Source organism: Gossypium raimondii, chromosome 10 (genome assembly GCF_025698545.1).
Source record: "Gossypium raimondii isolate GPD5lz chromosome 10, ASM2569854v1, whole genome shotgun sequence".
In the NCBI taxonomy this organism is placed as follows: Eukaryota; Viridiplantae; Streptophyta; class Magnoliopsida; order Malvales; family Malvaceae; genus Gossypium; species Gossypium raimondii.
The window spans coordinates 60,032,396-60,046,766 of NC_068574.1; the positions used below are offsets into that span (position 1 = coordinate 60,032,396).

At 32.9% G+C, this 14,371-nt stretch overlaps 1 protein-coding gene, 1 long non-coding RNA gene and 1 pseudogene across 6 annotated transcripts in view; 1 reads left to right on the top strand and 2 right to left on the bottom strand.

Annotated features, from left to right (window-relative positions):
* LOC105777208 (7-deoxyloganetic acid glucosyltransferase) overlaps positions 1 to 14,371 on the bottom strand; it is a 49,245-nt gene that overhangs the window by 9,412 nt on the left and 25,462 nt on the right. The window lies entirely within an intron of this gene.
* Positions 1 to 14,371, top strand: part of LOC128034138 (uncharacterized) — a 47,048-nt gene that overhangs the window by 7,269 nt on the left and 25,408 nt on the right. The gene's annotated exons all lie outside the window — the stretch shown is intronic.
* Positions 10,737 to 12,952, bottom strand: LOC105775755 (7-deoxyloganetic acid glucosyl transferase-like; annotated as a pseudogene).

The window sequence follows — 14,371 nt, forward strand, 5'->3', positions numbered from 1 at the left end:
TGAAGGATTATGAGCTAGTGATTGATTACCATCCGGGAAAAGCGAATGTAGTCGCGGATGCTTTGAGTAGAAAATTTTTATTTGCTTTACTAGCGATGAACATGTAGTTGAATTTATCTGATGATAGTTCAATCTTAGCTGAGTTAAGAGCTAAATCGACATTTTTACAACAAATTTGTGAGGCTCAGAAATGTGATAAAGATTTGCAAGCTAAAAGAGCACAGTGCGAGTCAATTATTAATTTAGAGTTTCAAATCGGATCCGATGATTGTTTATTGTTTCGAGGTAGAGTTTGTGTGCCGAAGAATCCTGAGCTCATACAGAGAATTTTACACGAAGCTCACAGTGGTAGCTTGTCTGTTCATCCGGGGATCAATAAGATGTATGGTGATTTGAAATAGATGTACTGGTGGTTAGGTATGAAACGTGACATTTCAAGTTTGCATCAAAATGCTAGATTTGTCAACAAGTCAAAGCCGAACATCATGTACCTTCAGGACTGCTGCAACTAGTGATGATACCGGAGTGGAATGGGATAGAATTACGATGAATGTCGTATCAGGATTACCTCTGTCTCCCAAAAGGAAAGATGCTATCTAGGTTGTTGTTGATCAGTTGTCGAAGACCGCACATTTTATTCCGATGCGTATGGGCTTCTCTCTAGACAAATTAGTCGAGTTGTATATTTCTAAGGTTATGAGATTGCACGGAGTACCGGTATCCATCATTTCAGATAGATATCGATGATTTACATCACGATTTTAGAAGAAATTGTAAGAGGCTTTGGGTACGCGATTGCATGTTAGCACTGCATTTCATCCCAAAATCGATGGTCAGTCTGAGAGAGTAATTCAAATTCTTGAGGATATGCTATGTTGCTATGTTTTAGAGTTCCAAGGTAATTGGGAAAACTATTTATCGTTGGTTGAATTTGCATAAAATAATAACTTTCAATCGAGCATTAAGATGGCATCGTATGAAGCTTTATATGGTTGTGAATGCCAAACTCTATTATACTGGACCGATCTTAATGAGGAAAAGATACACGAGGTTGATTTGATCCAAGAAATTGAAAAGAAGGTGAAAGTGATTTGTGACATTTTGAAAGCCTCTTCTGATAGACAAAAATTGTATGCGGATATGAAGCATAAAGATGTTGAGTTTCAGGTTAGAGATAAAGTGTTTTTGAAAGTATCGCCTTGGAAGAGAATTCTTCGTTTTTGTCGTAAAGGAAAGTTGAGTCTGCGTTTTATCGGACCGTATGAGATTATCGAGAGAAGTGGCTTATCGACTTGACTTACCGTCATAGTTGGAAAAGATTTATAATGTGTTTCATGTATCTATGTTATGACGGTACTAATCAGATCCTTTGCATATAATTTCTCCAACCAAGGTTGAGATTCAGCCTAACATGTTGTATCATGAAGAACCGATTAGAATTTTAGCACTAGAGATCAAAGAGTTGAGGAATCAAAGAATAGCTCTAGTAAAAGTTCTTTGGCATCGTCATGGGATTGAGAAGGCTACTTGAGAACCTAAGGAAACCATGAGAAAAGAGTACCCTAACCTATTTTTCGGTAAGATTTTCGAGGACGAAAATTCCTAAGGGGGGAGAGTTGTAATGACTTATTTTCGATGAAATCAAAATAGTAGTTTTGGGACCACAAATCCGAGGTCATAAAATTTATTCTAATATTATTTTGTGGTCTATAGTATGTTAGAATTATGGTATAAAAATTTCCTTAAGAAAATTTACCGTTTGTATGCTCAATTTGTGAAATAGGACTAAATCGCATAAAATGTGAAAGTAGAGGTCCTTATTGAGCAATTAGACCACTAATTGAGTTAGTGGATGTGCATGGCGTAAAAATCATGAAAAGTCAAAGTTGGTAAGGGTTGGTAATTTGATGACTAAAGTTAAATTAAATAAAATAAAACCAAAGGGGTCATCTTCCTCCTTCTTTCTCAACCGAAAATTTCAGCAAACTAAGAGCATAGGAAAGCTTGAATTTTCAGCCACAAAGTCCCTTGCATGTAAGTTATTTTGGTGGTTGTTTATGTTGATTTTTGTGTTTTTGGAACCTTTGTAACTTAAGTTAGCTAATTAGGGGGCTAATTTGCAATATGATTGAGAGTCTAGGGTTTTGGAAAAAAATTCATGTTTTCTTAAAATTTGTAGAGAACTCAGTTTAGTCCCGAATCACTTCTAATGTCTATTTGGGGCCTTAAGGGCTCGTATTAGGGACTGTCTAAATGTATTTAAATGGTTTTTGATACGAATGATAAATATATACGTCATTTGTGATTATTTGACTTATAAGTTCGATAATGCTCAAACCTTGTTTCGGCGTCGACTACGGGTTAGGGGTGTTACAGGATGTGTGGCGCACTTTCTTATATTCTTAATGACTTTCCCTTTCTTTTTGAGATTAATACATTCTATCTTTTTTTTAAGTGCTTGTCGTGATATTTATTTTCGAATTTGACAAATTGTTAAAATAAAAAAAAATCTAAAGAGTTTATTTAAAAGTTGTATTATAATTTATTGGGGCTAAAATTTATATATAGGAAAATTAATTTTGTTTTAATTTTTTTAAGTTTTAAGAGAAAATATGGCTATAATATTATTTATGTTTTCTAATATATATTTTCAATTCACCCATTTAAACTAAATTAATTAATGATTTTATTTATTTATTTTTCATTAAAAGTAATTTTTATTTCATGCAATTAATGTAAATTAATATTATTGAAATTGTTGAGCATAATTAAAATATTACACCAAATAAAACCTTCAAAACAATAAACAAAAGCTTGAATGAAAATAATATAGACTTCAAAACCATAAATAAAACTACTAGTTGAATTACATATTTGTCACTCGAATTCATAAAGTTATAAAATAGTAATAAAATTATTCGAAATTTTTATTTAAGTTACTTAACAGTTAAAATCGTTATTGTATATGTCGAAACTACCTTCATGTTTAAAAAAAAGGGATCGACTTTGAAAATGGAAATGGGAGTCGCCACCGATCTTTTATTGAGGTGTGATCGGTTCACCATTAAAAATGATTTTTTGGTCTACGAATTTTGAGAAAATAGGTTCGGGAGTCGGTTACGCACGAGGAAGGGTTAGCACCCTCGTAACGCCTAAAATTGGTACCGAATTGATTGTTTAATGTCTTAGTGTCAAAACTTTGAAAAGATTTTAAAATATGATCCTTTTATCTTGAATAAAATGAATTGGATAATAAGTCACACTTACTTCAAGGAAATAAATTGTCATACTCAGTAAGTTAGAGTGCAACATTTCAAATCCTCAAAATTAAGTTTGACTTTTAGAACCTGTGCATTTTGAGAAGGATATTTGATTATTTAGGTCAAATAAGAAAATCAAAACCCAGTAAGTTAGGGTTCGATTTCACAAAATTCCTAAATATCGAATATTGCCCTTATTTTCATTTGTTAGAAAAATCCTCGTCTCAAGAAAACAATATGTCATATCCAATGCGTTAGGACACCACGCATCGAATTCCCGAGTATGAGCTTTTTATTTATGTTTTAATTAAAAAGAAATATTCGGTCTCTTAGATCCCGAGGAAGATTGGAATCCAGTAAGTTAGGACACAATCTTTTCGGGGATCCCAAATTCCGGGTGTTGCGTTATTTTGAAAGCTTTTTGAATAAAAATGTTTTTGATATTAAATGATATTAGACATAACCTTTTAAACGAATAAAGTGTGATGGAGTGATAACGCATAACGAAAAAGATAATTCGAGATTAAAATGTAAACTAATGAATAATGAATAGTCAATAAATAAATTTAAACAAGCATAGCAATAATTATCTCAACCATATATCGAATACCAACATTGGCAAGTAATAGGACGCTAATTGAAACTAGGCAATTTACATAAACATAAATAAAAATAAATAAAACATACAAATTTAAAAATAATTTAAGAAATAAATAGCATAAAAGATGGGAATGATCATTAATAAATCGTGTGAGAAAATAAATTTATAGCAAATAATATATATATATGTATATATGTGAGAGTTTCAAAAGGAAATTCAAAAATAGAGTTAAAAACATATAAAATATAACATACAAAATAATATACACTTAACCTAAATAAGTATTACATACTAAATAGAAAATAATACCAAACCAACAACATAATGTATGTGAGGTAGAAATAATTTTAACGAAAGTTATATATGTATAAAATATATGTGTATATAGTTTAAAATTAAATAATATATATATTACATATGTATATATATAATAAAAACAGTAAATAATAAAGTAACACATGTATATATATAGGTAAATAGAACTAATAATCAAATATGATAATTATAACAATAATAAAAAATAATAGCAAATAATAATAAAATAATGAAGTGATTAGAAAACGCAAGAGGGACTAAACTGCAGTCAGAATAGAATTAACGGGCCACAAATGTAGTTTAAAAAACACAAAGGGTCCAAACTGCAATTCGCCAAATCAAAGGGGGGCCAGATTGGAAATTATTCCATTCCCCGAAACGCAGCGTAGTGACGCGGACCAAAATGACACCATATCAAAATGCAGAGCAAAAAATAAAAAAAATAAAAAGGACCGATTTAAAAATCATGCAAGGGCAGAAGGGCCTTTTGCGCAATATACCCAAGTGTTGGAAGACGCGCGGATCCTCCCCGGGTCGGTTCACCGCGCGGGTCACAGGCCTTTAAACAGTGCCGTTTTGGAACCACTGGTCAGACTCCAAACGGTGTCGTTTTGTATGCTACATAAAGGCCACCAAAAACCCTAAATTATCAGCCTCTTTGTCATTTATAAGCAGGCTCTAAAAAAAAAAAACCTCCTCCAGCGCCACTCTGTTACATCAATCGACAGTGGCCTTCCGAACCCCATGCACAACTCCGATTGCGACGGAGAGAGCACAAGGCCGGTCACCAGGTACGTGTTCTAACTCCCTCCTTTTTCTTTTATTTGCTTCGCGTATGTATGTGCGGTAAATAGCAAAACATAAGTAGAAAGATGAACAATCGGAAAAGAAAAAGAACCCAATCGAAAAAGGAAAAAAGAAAACCTTTTCTTCTTTGTATTGATTTCATGTTTGATACAATATGCCTGTGTTCTTCCCTTTTCTTTTTTTCTTTTTTTAATACAAAGGGCTCTCTCTTTTAATATAGCCCCCTTCAAAAAAAATGAAATCTGAAAAATCAAAATAAAAATAAAAATATTTTTTTCTTTTCCTGCTGCGTTGTTTTTCTGTTCTTATTTGCAGGTACTGCATACGGAGGGTGGACGTGGCGTGTACGGAAGCCAACTGGAGGAGACGACGCTTGTGAGTGCGCAAGACGAGCGGAAGAGGCCACAGGTTTGACGACGATCTTTCTTTGGTTCTGTCAAGGCTAGGGTTTGTGGTTTGGGAATATTTTGGGCTAGGTTGGGCCGAATTAGGTTTTGGGTTAGGGTTTTAATTTATTGGGCTAGATGCTTAGGATCGGGTTTAGTTTTTTTTAATTGTAATTGGGCTGTGTAAATGGACATTTGGGCTAAACTTAAATATTTTGTTTTTCTTTTCTTTTTTATTTGGTTTTACAAAATGGGCTGGGCAAATTGGCCTATTACAGTATAGTTTTCTCCGTTCGCCATCGCTTGCACAAATCGAAAACTTTTCTTCCCCTTTTCTTGTACGGTTCAATTTCTTTTTATATCTACGAACCAAAATCTAAATAACTTTCTTCTTCGATCTCCAACACTGACTGTCAGATCGACTTGGATCTAAGTTATGTTCTTCTATTTCTTGATGGGTACTGATCTACCATACTATTCGCCGAATTGTTGTTTCAAGCTTGTAAACCAAACTTAAAGCTAATAACTTAAATAAAATCTTTTGAATAGTTTAATGATTATTTTATATCTAGTTAATTAATCAAAATATAAACTTATTAATATTTAATAACCTAATTGGATCTAATTTAAAAAAAAATTGATCTTTATTGCATGCCATGTGACTGCAAGTTAATTAATTACAACATGTCCTTTTACGTCTTTAATAAAACAATCGAAATTGCAGCAAGGGCCGCCGACAGATTTCTCAATCTCTTCTTTGTTTTCAACCATATCAATTTCATTCACCATTTTCGTTAAAGCAATTTTCCTATACGAAACATCTTTATTCCCCTTCACTAGCTACTTCGGGCAGGGACAGAATCAAGATAAAACATTATTGGATAATAGTCCCCACCATTTTGATACCAAATAATTTAAGTTCAATTTTAGTAAAAAAAAATTTAATATATTTTAATTAATTTCAATCAATATCGATTTATATTGATAATTATCGTAACTCTTATCAATTAATACGAGATATTAATATTTTAAACTAATTTTTAATTTATTTTATCAATTGAAAATCATATATTAGTATAAAAGCAAACAAATACGATTATTAATTTAAAAGTTGACAAAGATGTAAGAGGTAATTAAAGAAATTAGGGTCAAATTGTTTAATTCGAAATTAGCAGGAACCTAGGAAATAATTTAATAAAAAAAGTGGGGATGGGAAAGGCCCCTCATTTTGTTGTCCCTATCTCAAAATTTCACGTTTTTAACAATTTTTATTCACCATTCTTATGTCCTCAATTAGATAGTCCAAATTATAATACGAAGACCTACCAACATTCACAGATCCTTTAGCCAATTTAGCAAATTCATCAGCTGATTTCAAAATCTCCTCCCTTTTTTCCACCATTAAATCATTCACCATTTGCTCCACAGCTCTTCTTTCACGCACATCCCTCATATCTAATCCTAATTTCCACACTTCCTCCACAAACCTACCGGTCAATTGTTGGTCAGCAAAGCAAGGCCAACAAACCATGGGCACCCCCGCTGTCACGCTCTCCAAAGTCGAATTCCATCCGCTATGAGTCAAAAACCCACCAATAGCCCCATGGGCCAGACATCTTCCTGTGGAGCCCAATCCACTATGTATACCCTCTTTCTTTTGTCCCTTCCACGAGGTCCGTTGGTACACCGTCACATGTTCATATGGATAATCATAAATCAAAGACTTTCAACCAACTCTGAAAGGGTCCGAACGGGAATTGGTCATGATGAGTCATGTCATTTTTGTGGTCACCATACAGAGGATGTTTTACTAGTTTTTAGGGGCTGTTCATGTTCGAAGGATATTTGTACTCAAATAATTTCCTCCAATCAAAATAAATGGATCTTTGAAGGTAATATTTCAGAATGGTTGCTCTCGAATCTACCGGATCAATTAGATAATAACACGGGAGGTTCGGTCTGGGCTTGCTTCTTCGGGATAATACTTTGGCGCATATGGAAAAATCGTAACCTGTTCAAATTCCAAGGAAAATCAATAAATCTAGAGGAAATTTTTAAGGTTTCTTACAGTTGAGCAAAGCAATATTCCTTAGTCAATAATGAAGTCTTGGTGAAGGATCCGCAATAGTCTTCTGAACGTTCGAAATCAGGTATGGGTTTTCTTCTTAATACTGAAGGTGTCGTTAATTTTATTTCTGGTTTTGCCGCTGCAGGTGGGGTAATATGTTATGGGAAGGGAAATTGGATTCTAGAAATAATCGTTTTTGGGGAAGTGTTCAGTTGTAGCTACTGAGCTTTGGGGAATATTGGATGGCTTACACATATTTAGAAAATAAGGATACGATGATGCTACCATTCATTTTAATAATATCAAGGTCATAGCAGCTATTAGCGATAATAAACCAGAAAAAACTACCTCTACTTTAATTAAGAGAATTTAACATATCCTTGCTAGCGAAAAGAAATGATCATTAAGATACATTCCTCAAAAATAATAAAATTATAGACACATTGGCAACAATGACTCATAAATGATGTTGTTTTACATCTGTTCCATAGCCCTTATGGAGATTCAAGATATTCTAAAAGATTGAGCACCAGAGACAATTTATTTATAAATAGTACTTTACTGTAATCGTATTGTTTTGATTATTATAAATAAAAAATTGCATTTGCAATTAATGATAACATTGTCAACCTCGTACTTTTAAAACTTGCAAAAAACAATCAGAAAGATTACACCTTATTGCATGTCACGTGACTGCAATTATTTATTACAACTTGATTTTATCATAATTGCAATAATAAGGACCACCGATACTGTCACATGATTTAGCCAATTTACCCATTTTCACCGACCCTTTCGTGCGCCATTTCTGAAAAAAAAAATCCCAAACAAAAGCGACTTCTCAATTGTTGGTCCAAAAAGTAAAGCCAACATAACATTGCTCTCCATTGGGAAGAAAATGAATGAAACGACACCTAGCAAATATTGTTAAATCTTAATTATTTTATTATCTATTTCGTTCCATCATAAATATTTAATTTTATAATTTATTATTTCCATTATAGATATTAAATATATCCATTCTCATTTCACCATACGTTGTTTCATTTTGATTTTTCTTAATTATTTTAATATTTTAAACATAATTTTGATTACTTGGGACAACCTCCCAAGTAAACAGGAATTGAATTTACCTTAAAATTAAAAATTTCCTAGCAATTAATTTATTTTAATTTTCTTATATTAGCAACTAGAAACGAGAAATTAATATTGTCGAAATTGAATTGTATTGATTAATTAAATTAATTGGATTGAAAATTGATAGATCGGAAGATCCAACACTCTTTATTAAAATGGATAACAAACGAACTGTTATGAACTAATTAAAACTCAATTAAATAGGGTTTAGAAACTTGACAAAAAATTGATTAGAATAATATTTTATTTATGTGAAGAAAGAAAAGAAAAACATGAGATTTGGAATGATACGAAAGAGATTTGGGTATTTGAGAATAAGAAATGAATAGAAAAAAACCGATTTTTACGGAATAGTTAGAACAAATGAGAAAAGGGAATGACAAAAAGAAAGTGGAAGAGAAATTTATAAGTCTAAAGAGTAAAAGAGATGAGTTGCATATTCGCAAGGAACTTTTAAATTCTTTAAAGGTGGATTTATAAATTTTTAATCAATAGGCTATATACAATCTTAAAGTGGAATTACAAAACTTTAATAATTAGATTTCAAAATTTATAAATAATTGGATTTTATATTTATAATTTATTTTTTATTGAATCAATTAAATTAAAAATTGGTGGTCTGATCGGTTTGATCACGGGTTCGATTATGAAAACATTGCCAGAAACCACTAAGTCTTAACTATGTAATTCAAGGCTCAAACATATATTTAATGTTGCTATACCCCTCCGTCACTCGAGACACGTGTCAATATCAGATGCATCATAGACCTCTTGTTGACTTCATTTGAAGTAACGCTTCAATAGACCACTCGTTCCTCTTAGACGGAACCATCCACCCGTTTTAAGTATTAACATTCTCTTAGTATGAATGCACTCTTTATATGATAAGGAGTCCATTTAGGCACAATAATCTCATACTGATAAGGCCCCATGATATATGCCTATAAATATCTTTTACACATTTTGTGGGATTGAATGTTTATCTAGCCATGTCATATCAGTGGACAAGAGAAAATATTCTAAGGAATGATGCAAAAAGATCCTTTTTAGCACTCTAGAGTTACCGAGCAATTGTCTTCTTGGTTAGTCTGTCATTTTGTTCTTGTTTCGACTCTCAACCTCTTTAGGTGAATTGGCCTCCATTGCACCATCTTGACCTCCTCCTTATCTTCCTCCCTTGTTGTATGTTGTATCAACAAATATATAGGGTAAAATAATAACTTTATATAATGAGTAGGGTGGAGCAAAGAAAATATTAATTATAAACACTTCATACATATAATGCAAAAAATAAAAAAGCCATCTTTACCATGCATTCACATTTTAAGAAAAGAAATAAAAGCCCGCTCCCGTTCTATTGTGTTTATTGGGGGGGATGTATTGATGTTACCATCGAAGCGGAGTTCTCCTTTTGCATGCTTATTACTGTTAAGTATTTATTCATAATGTTTGCTACTTGTTACTTCTTTATGTTAGCTCATTTTATGAAGATAATACTCTAGTTGTTAGTGTCAAAGGGTGAGAATGTTAGTGTCATTGATAAAGGTTGAGGCGGATGAATGTGGAAGTGGATCGTAAAGTTTATTTAAGTCGCGAATTTGACTTAGGGTTCTAGACGTTAAGAAATAAACTTAGATTTTGATATAATCTGAAACGCAATCAAATCCAAGATAGATAAATTTCGAACGCCATGAAGAATCTCTACCCAGATATGCGTGGATCCCATCCAAAAAAGGCATTGCAAGTTTGTTGATTTCCTAAACTTGAAAGTTGATAGCTTTGGTGAATGAAATTTAATAAATTTCATCCCATCCGTACATATACCATCCCCCTTTCCTTGAAAAAATTCATACTTGAATATTGTCTTTGATCGGATCTTGATTTGATTTGTTTGGCCGTTGACACTATTGTTGAGCTTTGAGATAATGTGAACTCATCACATCCATTAGTCTAAAACTGGTTCTTCGGTCTTGGGGCTTGCATCATTCGTCAATTACTCAGTTAGTCACAACTCAATTTGCAATTGAGTTGTTTGTAATTTACCTATTTTATTGGCATATTTTGATAGGATTTAAGTAACTATTGTTGCACATCTTTTTAAGCTTAATAATAAAAAAATTTGGTGATTGTAATTGATCAAGATATTCAATCATGTAAGGATATTTTGAAAAGTTTTACTGCTATTCAATTACTTTGTTTAAAGAGATATTGCAATAAAAAAAAATTAAAATGAAGAGAACCCGCCAACGGCTGGGTGGTTCAAAGCTCATTTTGTGAGTTTTTTCAAGCTCATTATTCTAATATCTTCAACTAAACAGTCCAAATTACTATAAGAAGACCCACCAACATTAACACTTTGATTGGTTACCTTAGCCATTTCAGATGCGGATTTTGCAAACTCCTCCTTTCGATCCACCATCACATCATTTACCATTTTCTCCACTATCTTGCTATCACATACATCCTTCATATCCAACCCTATTTTCCACACCTCACTCACAACCCTACTATTCACGTGTTGGTCAGCAAACTGAGGCCAACAAATCATAGGCACCCCTGGGACAACGCTCTCTAAAGTCGAGTTCCATCCATTATGCGTAAAGAACCCGCCAATGGCCGGGTGGTTCAAGACTGCCTCTTGTGGTGCCCAATTTACAATGTAACCTCGATCCTTACTCTTCTCCATAAGCTCCATTACAACATCCTCCCCTTCACCATCTTTTCCAATCACGGAATTTGGCCTTACAACAAGCAAGAACTTCGTTTTACTGTTAAGAAGTCCATACCAAAGCTCAACAGGTTGCTCCCTTGACATGCTCATAATGCTACCAAAACTTACATAGATAACAGATCGATTCGGTTGTTTATTGAGCCAAAAGATGCAGCTTTTATCCACTTCCCAAAGTGTATTCGAGATGTGATCACATGACTCTCCATGTTTTGCATTGAGTCTAGTGTTTAATTGAGCATGTAAGCGTCCAACGGCATAGACACGAGGGCATTTGGTGCGTATTTGAGATAGTATAGGCTCATCGAGCTCTTCGGCGGTGTTGAGTATCAAGGCATCGGCTTGAAGGCTCTTTCGTGTCTGTTCTACGACTAGCTTCATATATATTGAATCTTCAATGTCCAGTTTACGACAAAAAGTAGGAAGGTCTCGACATCGAAGATAAGTTTCCATGCCTGGCACTGTCGTTATTAACCGGTCCATGTCTTCAGTTCCTTCAAGTGTTTAACAAAAACCCATTTACTAGTGTAAATGATCACAAACCCAATTAATTCAAACTCATATCAGATTCAATTTATTTAATCATATAAATTTAACAACTCAAATTAGAAATGATCTAAGCTCAAACATGATCACAACTTCGAACGACTTGAACTTAAAAATAACGGGAACAAATTATCCATGGTGATCCAAACTTAAGTATTAAACCCGAATGGAAAAAATCCTGAAATGATTCAACTTGAAAATCGACACAAAAATACTCAGCTAGCTAACCTAAAGTGACCCGAAAACAAAATAACAAAAATAATTCGAATTTAAAAGTTAAATTAGTAAATCTAATTGACAAGAACCCATTGAAATTCAAAATCATTGAAACATGAAATGATTTAAAAATTTTAAATTCCGAATTAATCCAACTTAAACCAAATCAACTCGCCTAATTAACAGGAATATTCCAAATGTCTTTCTCGTTAATTTCTTCAACATGCTTGTCAAATCATTTCGACTTAAGGTTTTGTGTTATTCTAAGTTAAAAACAGTGCTAAACATGGTATAATAAACAAAGTTGATGAGAAGGAAGAGGATTTACCATTGATAGGAAGCTCCCCAACTTGGATTATATCAGGGATAGAATAATAAACCCAGAAACTACAAGGACTGCTGGTACAAAAAAATAATAATGGGGATTCCAACCTCCTTTGCAACATCAAGAGCAAAGCCTAAAAGCCCATCTGCAATTATGCAATCTACCGGTGGGCTACTATTCACAAGTACCTCTCTCAAACTTTGCTTCATCTTAGGTTCCATGGTTTCTTCAAACATATCAAGGAACCAGCTCCCTGACCTAGGATGATCAAGAGGGAGACCATCGGTTATGGTCTTGAATTCGAACCCTGGGTATCTTTCAAAATGGGCAGCAATATTGTTGAACTTGACCAAGCGTTTATGGTTGTGGTGGGAGTTGAGGAAAGTGAGCTTGAAGCCGGCGATAGGTAGCAGTTCAGCCAGCTTAATCATGGTGTTTATATGGCCCTGTAATGGGAGGGGGAAGATGAGGACATGTGGAGGACGGGGTTGAGAGGATCGATCCTGCTCCTCCATCTAATTGGATGATCTGTTTTGAGGGGCTTTTTGACTTTTATGTGCTAAGAATCAACAATTTGGAAGCTATTTAATGGCCAAAAGATGTCTTTGGCTAAGGTGGAGAATGTATTAATTTATAAGTTAAGAAATAAATGATATATTTATCATATTTTTAGGAAACCAATTAGGTTCTTATCTATCCAAGAGTAGAAAACTTTTTCATGTCTAAAATTAACTTGTAATTCTTATAATGATAAAAATATAATTTCATTATTTTTAATAGTTTATATTTTTATAATTTTTAAAAGATAGTTATTCAATTACTTTGTTTTATTGTATAGTTTTTTTCGCATCGCTTGTACAAATTGAAAATTTTTCTTCCACTTTTCTTTTACGGTTCAATTTCTTTTCATATTTACGAGCCAAAGTCCAAATAACATTCTTCTTCGGTCTCCAACACTGACTGTCAGATCGACTTGGATCTATGTTAAGTTCTTTTATTTCTTAATGGGTACTGATCTACCATACTATTCGTCGAATTGTTGTTTGAAGCTTGTAAACCAAACTTAAAGCTAATGACTTAAACAAAATCTTTTGAATAGTTTAGTGATTATTTTATATCTAATTAATTAATCAAAATATAAACTTATTAATATTTAATAACCTTGGATCTAATTTAAAAAAAATCCATCTTTATCGCATGCCATGTGACTGCAAGTTAATTAATTACAACATGTTCTTTTATGTCTTTAATAAAACAATCGAAATTGCAGCAAGGGCCGCCGACAGATTTCTCAGTCTCTTCTTTGTTTTCAACCATCAATTTCATTCACCATTTTCGTTAAAGCAATTTTCCTATACGAAACATCTTTATTCCCCTTCACTAGCTACTTCGGGCAGGGACAGAATCAAGAGAAAACATTATTGGATAATAGTCCCCACCATTTTGATACCAAATAATTTAAGTTCAATTTTAGTAAAAAAAATTAATATATTTTAATTAATTTCAATCAATATCGATTTATATTGATAATTATCGTAACTCTTATCAATTAATACGAGATATTAGTATTTTAAACTAATTTTTATTTTTTTATCAATTGAAAATCATATATTAGTATAAAAGCAAACAAATACGATTATTAATTTAAAAGTTGACAAAGATGTAAGAGGTAATTAAAGAAATTAGGGTCAAATTGTTTAATTGGAAATTAGCAGGAACCTAGAAAATAATTTAATAAAAAAAGTGGGGATGGGAAAGGTCCCTCATTTTGTTGTCCCTATCTCAAAATTTCACTTTTTTAATAATTTTTATTCACCATTCTTATGTCCTCAATTAGACAGTCCAAATTATAATACGAAGACCTACCAACATTCACAGATCCTTTAGCCAATTTAGCAAATTCATCAGCTGATTTCAAAATCTCCTCCCTTTTTTCCACCATTAAGTTATTCACCATTTGCTCCACAACTCTTCTATCACAC